The sequence below is a fragment of the Anser cygnoides genome, chromosome 4 (genome assembly GCF_040182565.1).
Source record: "Anser cygnoides isolate HZ-2024a breed goose chromosome 4, Taihu_goose_T2T_genome, whole genome shotgun sequence".
NCBI classification, from domain to species: domain Eukaryota; kingdom Metazoa; phylum Chordata; class Aves; order Anseriformes; family Anatidae; genus Anser; species Anser cygnoides.
The window spans coordinates 8,040,902-8,052,903 of NC_089876.1; positions in this window are offsets into that span (position 1 = coordinate 8,040,902).

The window sequence follows — 12,002 nt, forward strand, 5'->3', positions numbered from 1 at the left end:
CTTCAACATTTTTGTTTACAGCTGCTCTAAATACATTCATGTGAGTAATCCCTACACCTCAACACGTTTCCCACATTGCCACCATGTACAACTATCCACTTCAATGCAATTCATCATGCTAAAAGAGATAATCTGATGGATTCTTCTTTTATTTGCACAGAACAGGTGTACCCTAGAGACAAGGATGAGTCTGGAAGCACTGTGGAAAGCACTGCCTTTGGAGAAAATTTAGGTGGTTGTTCATCGTTTTGTTTCTTCAAAATAAATGTCAAATTAAAAGCATCACCCAAGTCTTGTTCCTCTTTCTGGGCCTGATCTAGAGTTCCTCAAGAGGTGCTGAAATCACTACTGTCAGTTCAAGAAGCTTTCATTTAGGCCTTTTATTTGTGTTCATTTCTCCTCAGCAGTTACGTAAATGTTAATATACAGACATGCTGTTAAATGTGCTCTGAGCAGAGTTGGCAATACCACTAATAAAGATCCAATAATGATTTCAGCCTAAGTGAAAAAGAGGACTATACGATCATTCCCTTTGCCCATCTATCTTTGCTTTTATTTATTTATTTATTTATTTTTATTTTAAATCTCATGGCTAATTTCAAACCAGTATTGAAAGGAAGAGTATTGAAAGGAATACAATGAAGTTTCTGCAATTAGTTTGAAACTTGGCAGCTGGGTAGAGAATAGAGATGCGGCATAGTGATAAGTATCCCGAAAATGGGGAGAAGTGGTTGAACTTCTTCCGGTCTGTTTGTCAGTGCGTTATGCTGGCTGGCCAGACCATAAGCACATGTCTTGGGACAAAACATGGGGTATTTTGGTGCTTCTCTGGTGGGGCAGAGCAGAAGGCCTGGGGAGAACTAGAGTGATTGCAGGGAGTTGGTGTTGGCAGCCAAAGGGCTCGTGTTGAGGTGAAACCACATTTCCTCAGTCTCACTGCTCACACAACCGCTTGCTTAACGTGGGCAAAAGAATGTGTTTTTCCCTTGCATTGTGCATAAAATTTCCTGAAACGTTTTGTCTCAAATTGACTTGAAATATTTAGCTTGCAGCAGATATCCGGAGCATAACATTTCAGCCCACACAGTTGAAGTCTGGCAAAATAGGAATTGATTGAAAGTAGGGTTTGTTCCAGGACCATTCAAGAGGAGACTGAAGGGGACAAGCTCTGCTACTCGTTTTACCCCACTTCTGCAAAATATCATTGGAAATGCTGGCTACTACAGCCATCCTCCAGATATAACCGAGTTCAAGTAATAGAAGCTGTTTCCCAAAACAAAAGCTGCACTGAGGCTCTCCAGAAACCCAATGCTACTGCCCGAGGTGTTTCGCTGGCAGCAGAAGGCAAACCTGGGGTCAGGATATCATTTTGGCTGAACTGTGTGTGCAAAAGCAAATGTGCCAGAAGTACCGGAGAAGGAGAGAGGAGGTGGCAGCAGAAAGCCCAGAGTGGCCACAAGACAGCTCTGAGCATAACACCAGCTGACCGCTAAGAGGGTGTTTTGAGTATAGAGTTGACCAGAAAAAGAGACCAAGAAGACAGGGAAAAGTTCTTCCTTAGTTTTCGGTTCCCACTGTGCCCAGTGGAAAATGGGAACATGAACGTTCTCTACAGATAAACAGGACTGCATCAAAAATACTCAATTCAATTAACATCTTTTGTAATGGAAACATTCCCATGGTCCTAAGGATCAGCTCTGTACTGTGGCTAAATGATATTGGACTACATTTACATATACAATGAAAGATATGCATATATGCTTAAAATAAAAGAAAGCCACTCTGGACTAAGTACCACTTTATAGGTTTTTGAAAGAAGTCTACTTAAATTTGAGTTTATTCCCATCTGTCAAGTTGGGTGAGATACATATGATCAAAAGTAGATGCATGGAGCACAGACATTTCCATCTGAGCTGGACTCTGCAGCTGCCTTTTCTATTTTTTATATCTAGGGTATAATTCTGCATGTCTTAAAATAGGCCTCTAAAGTAGGTCAGACAAGGCTCTCCTTAAAACCACCTACTGAAGAGCACAAGGGTGGCCAGCTCTACCTTGTCGGCATCTGAAATTAGGTGAAATAAATCCCCCCACTGCCGATCCCCAGGTACGTGGTGCCTAATGCCTGCCCTGGAGTGGGTGGTCTGATCTGTCAGGTCCTGGGCTGGATGACGGGACTGGTTGGAAGTGGTTTCCACGAGCTGTCTGTGCAGTTTCCTTTGCAGACAAATTTTAGCTTTTTATCCCTTAGACGGTGGTGGGACACTCCAGCCCTGACTGTATGTTGCCTTTCTGCAGGAGATGTGTGTGATGTGCCTCACTTCTGCTCCATTTTAGCAATCCAGCCGCTGACCCTGGGCACTGTTTTTGCTCTATGTGGGATTTTTGGTGCCACTGGGTTTGAAGTGTTGTCCATTAACCCAGCTTTAGCAAGCTTACAAAGGAAGGAGAGTGGCGTGGTGAAAGCACCCCACTGGGTGGCAGGAGATCTGAGCTCGGCTCTTCACTCTGCCACAAAAAAAATATCACTGTTGATCTTGGGTGCGTTTCTTACGCTTTTTGCTCCACCACAGTTTCCCCATCTGTAAAATGTGAATGATTTTTACCTACCTGGCTGAAAACTGAGAACCTCATAACTGGAACTCGAGGAACCTAGAGGGAAGTTCTGGTCTGGATTTGCTCATGACAAAGCATCTACTAACATATTTTCAGCCGGTGCCTGGCAGAGCATAAATGTTCAAATTTCTGTTTAAATAAGCTCTTTCATCAGATGAAAGAACATACCAGGAACCGGTCAGCAGTCTGCTCTGCAGAGTGGCCCCTGGAAGGGGAGCTCAGACCAAGGAGTTAATAGCTTCCAGGTAATGAGGAGAGCTCAGAGCTGCACCAAAATGCAGTGGGTGCCCAAGGACTGACCCAGGGAGCTCCTTTTATTCTGAGCAATCCCATTTATCAGCTGCTGGCACCTCTGCAGTGAGAGGGCAAGGAGAAGGAGGGGACTCCTTTGGTGGACACTGAACTGTAACCTGTGCCATAAAGGTTTTGACTTTGGCATGAATTAAAGGCTTTGGTCAGGTTGGCCTTGGAATTGTTTAGGATGAAACCGATTCCTTTTAGCCTTTGAGAGGGTCCAATTTAAGCTGTTTAGCTGAGCAGCATGGAAAATACTGCACTTTAGTTATTATGTGGTCGAACTGAAGAGCAGACGCAATTTACCGATATTGCTCGATCCATAACCTCACATCCCTTCGGAAACACCGTACTCATTACACTTTCTATCATTGTCGTTATGGCCACCAGCGAAGAAAATCCAGCCTGTTTTATCCATTATGTTTCTTGGATTCCAAGTTGCGTAGATGTCTTACATGTCCCCCAGTACGTTCGCTGCAGGGCAACACATGTTCATCGCAGGGCTTGCACTTCATTCAGAAATGTGTGTGTTTTGAGACACAAGGGCAGGAAACGCTTCTGCTAGATGTCAATGGCCTTAGAGTTTATTAGGATAAATGTGGTCACAAAGGCTCTTATGAAAAGAAAACATTTCTAAGAGACTGATTACTTTTTTTTTTTTTTTTTTTTTTTTGGTTGGCTGCAGTGGCATCTTGTTTTACTTCTGCAGTTTGCTGCTGTAGACAGTCTAAGGAGATGGTTTCTGCTAGCGGCATTGAAAGAGGCTGCTCTGTGCCTCCACGACCGTCCAAAACCAGAGGCTGATTATTTTGCTCAGACCCATTTTACATCAGTGTGGCTCCTCTGAATGGATGTTGATCCCACTATCATCACAACTGAATTGTGCTGATCTCATGCATGCCGATACCTTATTCATTATTAACGTTTTGAGTGGAGGTTAACAGGGATTCTCACCTGCCTTGAAGTGATATGAATTTGAGAGCTTTGTACCAGCTGACAGTCTCACCTAAATTTTGGACAATAAGTCCAATAGGTAGTATAGACAAAGGAAAGTGTTAATTTTGACTGCTTTTTGGAATGAAAAGAGTGTTTTTTTCTTCACAGGTTCCCTGAGGAGCTGTGAATGTACATGGAGGAACAATGAGAAAAAATTAGGAGAGGAAAATTCAGGACAACTGCTAGTAAACTGAGGTGTTAATCTTCTGCCCTGCTCTCACCCCTCCACGTGTGATGACCATTTCTCAGCAACATGCAGTGGGAAAAGAGATGGAAATGGTGAAGGGATGGGAAAGACATCTTGGTTCAAAGGGCACTGTCTTCACTTGCATTTCAAATGAAGAAGAAAAAAGAAATAAAACACCGGTCTCCTTGAGAAGAAAATAACCCTGTGAGGGGACTCTGGGGCTGGACTGCCAGTGCTGATTGCTGTCCCAAAGGCATAAAACCCCCCACTTTGAGCAGCTGCCCTGCTTGACACGATGGGAACTTCTGGTGCCACACCAAAATGAGCGTGAAAGTTCCTCGGTAAAGAATTTTATACAAAGATTGGATGAAAAAGAGCAGAGGCATAATCCTGCCCCGGCAGGCAATAAGCCTGGATGATCTTGGAGGCATTTTCCATTCCTCTTGTCCCTGTTTTGCACCACAGTGATTAAGCCTCAAAGCGGTCGGTGTTTATCTAAACCCTTTTAGTCTGGAAAACAGGCAGGAATCCTCTGGAAGGAGAGACTTCTTGTGAGTTTTCCTGCCCTCCCTTGTGCTGGCGGTTGGAAACACTGTGGGGCCGGCATTGTTTGTGATCTTTCTTTGCTCCCACTTCTGGCCCAACTCTTTGGAAGTGCAGAACCACGCAAACAAACAAAAAATAATTGAAAAAAAAAAAAGCCCTAGGAACAAGACGCTTCAAAGTCAGTCTGAACGTCAGCAAAAAGGTCTGCTGGAAATGCTTTGTCCTTTGCGTGTGGAGCTAGATGCTGTCCCTGCTACGGATGCTGCATGCACAACTGTTTCCCCTGAAGCAAACCGTGCCTGTGGCTAAGTGGCACAAGGGGGAATTGTCTTCTCCATGCATTATACCCGTGCTCATGGAGGTGGGCTTTCCTCCATACCCCTGTACACCATCCTGAAGGTCATGATGATGAGCAGAGCAATGATGCAGTGACAGCTCTGTCCTCCCACTGCGCTCTTTGTGAAGGGTCTCCCTGCTGCAGCTGGTCTGCGATCTTCCAACGAGCTCTTCTTTCACTGTGCTTGTTTACGTCTTTCTTTTCCTTAGGTCAGTAAAAGCTGGTTTGTTGAAGCTATGTTTCCTATTAGGAAAGTTTCTGTGGTCCAGGATGGCCTGTCATATCTTTTTCTTCCTGTGTGTGAAATAAATTTAGAAAGTTTGGTTTTCATTCGGCTGTAGAACAAAAACAAATTTCAAAAAACTCACAAAAGATGGGCTTGTTTACTGATATAATCACAGCATGGCCCCTGCGGCGGGGCCCAAACCAGTGTCTATTCCATTAATGTCAGCATAGCTATTGTGAAGGACAAGTTCAAGACCAACCGTGACAAGACACGTGAATATAGAAGTTCCTAAACAGTCACTTAATTTGGACATCCCATTCTTTAATCTCCTGAAAATAAATATAAACTTTCCTATTTAGACTGCTGGAGAATCTGGAAAAAAAAGTCTGTTCATTAATTAACACGGATGGAGTTATAAATTAGCAGTCTCTCCTGTGATAAAAATCCCTTTATAATCAGCACGGAGTCTAAGCAAGCACTCCATCACTCATGTCTTTATTTAGTACAGGTTTGGGAGACAACAGCTTTGTCTCTGGCTCTGCCAAAGCTGGTCTCCACTAAAGACCAGTACTGCTACTATTTGCAGTGCTTTGAACAAGCTGGGTGTGCGTGTACCAGCATTGTCTCCATCCTGCCAAAGGGAACCTGTCTGTCCCAATCACAAATCACACTTTTTTCCAAGAACTACAGTTTGGTGTCATGGGAAATTGTCTGCCAGTTGCCTGAAATGATGGCTTGTGTGAGCAGCAGTCGCTTCTCCACTGCCAAGGACGTGCCGTACCTAAAAAGCTGACTTATGCATCAGCTCCGTTCCTTTATAGGAAGGCTTACTTTATAGAAATGTAAATTTAGGTGATGCTTAAACCAACCGAGCCTCCGTCTTGGTTGGGACCTTTGATCTGAGTGGAATATCATGACAATAGCAATGTTCTCAGAGGAACGAAGCTGCTAAGAAGCAATGGCCACATTGGTTGGATAGGTGCCAGGGACTGGCTGACAGGGATGACGTGCCACAGGAAAAGAGCAGGGACAGGCAGAAAATGGTTATTTTATTTATTTATTTATTTAAATCGATGGAGGGAGAAAGTGGGTCTTAGTGATAAAGCATTGGCCTAAGACAAAGAGCTGGGTTAAATACCGTTGCTGGCACAGGCTTTGGTTGTGCATCCAAGAATAAGTCATGGGACCTTCGGCCCTGGTTCTCAGCCCGTAAAATGGAGACGTGAAGGAGGGTAATAACAGCCCCTTTCCTTTATCCTTGCTTTGTATGTGGCAGACCAAAAATCTTGGGGGAAGGGGCAGCATCAGAAACAATAGAGGCTTGTTCCCTTTTCAGGCCTCTGAGCATTGCTGTGCAACAGACGCAGGTTGTGCTATCTGAAGGCCTTTTTCAAGGTTATGTGGTTGGGACGAGCACTTAATTCTAGGCTTTAGAAATAGAAAATGAAAGGACCCAACTGTTTCAAAGGTCAAAGTGTCCACCTGTCCCGGGCAAGCTCCTAGACTGGTTTTGTAGTGTGTACTGTAACGTTTTACTTTGCTTGGAGTATGAGATGTGAGTTCAATGGCAATTTGCAGACCAAAGTGGTAACTTAATTGGCAAATCTTTGAAGGAGAAATTTTGGGCTCAGCAAAATCTAACCTTCCTTCTGGGACCACATTCCACTTTAAGACTGTCGGTTTGTCCAGGACTTAGCTTTCACCAGAAATGCTCTCACTGCTGGGGATATAACCTATTCCTTGTGACATAATGAAAAAGGAGAGGATGGTTCCTGATTCTAGACTCTGTATTTCATTTTGATTTTGTGTATTTTTGGTGTTGCTGTTGGAATGGGAGCATTAAGGTAGAGAGAGAAATGAGTCCACTCTTTTGTTTCTCTGCTTTTTCAGCAGGAAAAAATATTTATTTTCTTTAGTCCCCAAACTGAAGCATTTCACATATTGAAAAAGGTTCTTGTCTTTAAATTTTGAAATGGAAGGTTTCTCAAAAGAGGGTTTTGTTATTACTATTTTCTTTAAGTATATGACATTTTTGACATAAGTTCATTCTTGGGTAGAAAATTTTGAAGGAAAATATTTTTAGCTTGTTGAAATATATCTGTTTTTCAGCATTTGTGGGCTGGTAGATTGCATGGACTACAAAACCATAAAGAGTATGAGCTATTCTAAAGCACTTCTGTGGGATGTCTGTGCTGCTGTTTTGAAAAAACAAAATCCTGAAAATATGAAGTATTTCACTGATAGCTATTTTAGAAATATAGATAATGGTCATGGAATGTGTTACTGCTTACACTTTATCTTCAGTCTTTTCATAGCCTGAAGCCTGTTGAAAACTTTTACGAGGATAATAAAGAAGAGGATTGTGCAGAAGAGAAAAAAGGATAAACACATGTAAGAAAATTTGAGAAAACTCCTGAAATACTTATTCTCACTTACCCATGATCAATCTCCAAAGACTAAAAAAGCTACTGAATTTGGCTGATAAAGCTTAATGTCATTTTGTTTCCATTTTAAATTATTATGGAGTTGTGCTAAGCAGAATTCCTGAGGCTAAGGAAAACTCAGGTACTCCAAACAAATACCGTTTGAAGTGAATGTTTTTTGGCAAGGTGTTTCATGGTATGTATTGCATAATTCCATCCAAGATATTTTGATACCTTGTTTTAGGAAAAGAAATTGCTGAGGATTCAAAGTAAAATAAGACTGCGGGGGAAAGAAAACTAATCTGTTTTCTTGGAACATCCCTCAGAACGTTGCAAATCTTGCAGAAGTTTATGGGTAGCCAGAAGCATCAACTGAAGCCCTCTCCAATCTCCAGTCTGTTACCGAAAATGAACATTAGAGAATATTTCCATTTTACGTTGGTTTATATCATAATTTTATGATTTAGAGAGGTCATGTTCAGACTAGCTCCTTAGGAATGTCACTCTCCAAGCTCTCCGGAAAATCCTCGGCATTAGGCGGCACTTTGTGTTTTGAAAGATCCACTCATCAATCACCACTTTACAATATTAACTAATCCTGGCAACACCCTTGTCAGATGTGGAAATTTAGGGCAAAAAGAAGTTGAATTCCAAATTGTGAAAGGATCCCTAGTTTTGACATCGGGATAACAACATAGGCATTTCTAAACAATAGGTGAATCTTGAATTCTAGAGATATTCGGACACATACCTCCCACTGAAACCAAGAGGTGATGAGGAGATGTTTTTACTTCTGCTATAGTCAAAATTTCAAGTCTTTTCTCTCTTCTATACCACAGAGATGATTTATATTTTTGTGGGAGATATTATAGAGCTATAGGAAATACTGAAACCCATTAAACATTTGGAATGAGTGCACCGAAAGTTGTCATGCATTATCTGGGATTAAAGTTGAGTACTTCTACCCAGAACCTCCACTACTGAAAGTTAATTGGTGAAACTTGACTTTATTGGCTGGCAAAATGCCCATGTACCTCAGCTGAAGGTCAGGCATACTGCTTGCTTGCTAGGCAGAGGCAGGAGCATATGAGAATTTCAAGGCAGCTTTCATCCCTCATTTTGGATTTCAGTCTCTTTTTGGTGTTTAGAGGTTGTCAAAAAGTTGAGAAAAATCACATTATTTCTTCCAGTTACCTGATTCAGAGGTGTTTGCGGAAAGGGCTATAGAAGGGACTGGCTGGCCAGGGGAACCTCCTCTCCTCCTCTAGGCTTTAGTCATGGGATAGAAAGAGGAGTTTGGCTATGGACACAAGAGGTACACAGTCATGTCCATCTGCTTCTAGCATGTGCTAAAACATATCCTATACAACCTCAAGTTAATTCACATGAATTGTACCCAAAGGTGTCTGTTTTGCTCCACTGGCTGGGACACTCTAAAAGTGGACATCCCAAGTTCAGTGGAATGAAACCCAGCCCAGCCTTTTTTGTGCCTACGTGAGTTACTGAACCCTTAAGCAGCTTTGATGGTCTAGCCCTAGGGTGACTTTGAATCACTGGCAAAAGCAGAAGTCATTGACACTCCAAGGTTTATTTGTCAGCTGTAGGCAACTTCTGTGACTTGTCTGCAAATAGGATGTGACGGGTTGTAAGGTTCCTATTTGGGTCTTGTGAGACTCCCAGATGTTTGGGACTGCCACCAGCATCATTCCACCCCATGCCTGCAGGGATGGGATCCAACCCAACGGGGCTGCGGCTGCAGCAGAGGCGCCTCCTGCCCGGGCACCAGGTCTGCACAAAGCCTCCCGTATCCGCGTCCTGCCAGGATGGGGAGAGGGCCTTGAAAAATGATGCTGCCGGCATGAAGGCAGCAGGTGGAGGCTTCCGAAGACCTTTCTGGAAAGCTGAAAACAGGAAATGTTTAATCAATCTCCGAGAGAGAAAAAAAAAAGAAAAAAAAAAGAAAAAAAAAGAGAGTCTCTTTCTGATCAGCCAGGATGTTTGTGAAATCCCTTCTCCGTTTATTATGATGCTGAGTTTCAGCTGGCTGTTTTATTAAAGACAGCTGGGACACATTACTTGCGCATTAACACTGAGCCAGCTTTCATTTTAAAACTTACCCATTGCTGGGAGCTTTCCTTAATGCGTTCCTGCTGCTGCCAGCTCCATAATCCACACCAGCAGCCGCGGGGGAAGATCACCTCGCTTTACCATACTTCTTATTTCCGGAGGAAGGCCTCGTAAAAGTCAGCCTGGCTAAGCAGGAGCAGGACGGCCCCTCTCCTTGCTGCGACTCCAAGGTGGAGCAAGGCTTGCTGGAGCGAGGGGTCGGAGGCGCATCCGCCAAGAGGACATCTGCTCACGAAGCAAAACTCTTAACGCTCATATGCAACTCTCTCTTAATTGCTTTCCAGGGACATATTAGAGCTTTTTGCAATGTAAACTGTGTTTCAGTACATCACAAATCACTGTGCGTAGATCGTTGTGGAGGTTGGCAAGCCCTGTTGTGAAAGCTAGTGGGGATGAGCATGCCTTGGTGGCTGTGAAGGATTGTCAATGGGGTGCACCAGGAGGGTTTGTATGGGGACAGCCAGCATCCGTCTGGGGCTGGAGGCTCGGTGGCTGTGGTCCTTGTCCTCCAGCACGTGTCCCCCAAGAATTTGTTCTTCTAAGGGATCTGGGAGGTGACTACAATCCCTAACCCATAATATCCTGTCTATGAGTAAACACCAAAGTACGGGTGGAGGGAGGTGAGCGTGTCCCTTGTGCTCCCAGCCCTATGGCTTGGGATGTCAGAGGACATTTGGTCCCTGCTTTCTGTCCTCATCCCAGCCCTGAACGTGGCTGTAGATGCCCTCTGGGAACATAGGTGTAAAATGCTGCTGTGAATTCAGGTCTGGATTTTGGGAAGGGGTAAAAGAAGTAATGTTCCTGTGCCCACACTGCTTTTTAAACCCCGTCTCTTAACAGAATAAGACTTTTGCCATTGCGCAGTATGTTGTGTATGTGCATGTACGTGTTTATGTAGCAGGTGTGTTTCCTAACTAGTTTTGAACTCATGTGCCAATTTCAACTAAATGTAACAGAAGGGTAGAGATTTCAAATGTACTGAATTCTTACAAGTGTAAATAACCCTTTAGATGGAGAAGAGAGGCTCTGTTAATACCCTCACTGATAGGCTGCACTGGGACTGTGCTTATTAGACACATGAGAATCCACTCAGACATGCTCCATTAAGTGTTTTAATTGTAAAGGACATTTTCATTCCTGTTTATGCCTTATTAAATACCAGAGTGATCACCCTTCTCCCAAGTCCAGGAAGAGGCATTCATAACATTTTGCTTTTACATGACACTAGACAGCTGCCCAGGGAACAAACTGCCCTGAGGGTGAATTTCTCCCTGATTTATCTTAGCTGATGCTTAGTTAATATCATCTTATTTCTCAGCAGCACTGTGGATCCTTTCCTGCTCTGTAAAAATACCAGAATAATTTTTTTTCCTTAATTCTGTTAGTGTCTTAACGCAGTGAAATCACACAACAATGAGATTCTCAGGTAAATAACGCCCATATATAAAAAAATATTTTTTCCTCCTTTAGCTGTTTCTTTTCCTTTGTATTATTCTCCTGTATTTGCACTGTGAGAAAGGGTAAGTGTGCCTTAATTACTTGCCACCTCTGCACTATTTATTATTTTGTCTCTGCACAAAAAGGAAACCATTATCAGCTCTGACAGTATTGTCTATGCTGCAAAGCTGCTGTCCTGCTGGTGAGGAGGTGGCTATGGCGCCCAGCCTGTTACAGCTCTCTGAAATCCCCCCTAAAAACTCACCTGTGCTGTGATTCTTTCAAAGAATTTGATAACTGCTGAGCACTAGCATGCTGATATTGATTTCTAGTGCGCTACTCCATAATGTCTTATTGTTTCTTTGTATTTCCACCTCAGTCTGCATCTCCCTGTTGCCTCTTTAGACTTAAAGCACACTTGGAATAGAAACTGTCTGCATTAAGTGTTGTCATATTTTATTTTATTTTTCTACACCATCTAGCACAATATCCCCGTCCAAGTTTAGGGTTCATCTGTAGTAATACCACGGATGGTTCATACATTTGGAAGAACTCTTCTCCCTTGGCTACTCTTGCCATCAGCAAATCTGGTGCAAATCAGTATCTGAAGGTGCTGTGTTGGTTTTGATGTGGTCAGCACGGTTAGTGTGGCTCACAGTGAATGGCTATTTAAACTGTTACAGACAAAGCAGGTGCCCACGTGATCTGTTTTGCTAGAGCTGCTCTTGATGTGATCTTCATCAAAAGAGTGATGGAAAACAGCTGTAGAGTAGCATCTTAAACAGGCTCCACTCCCCCATCAGCAAACAAGCATCA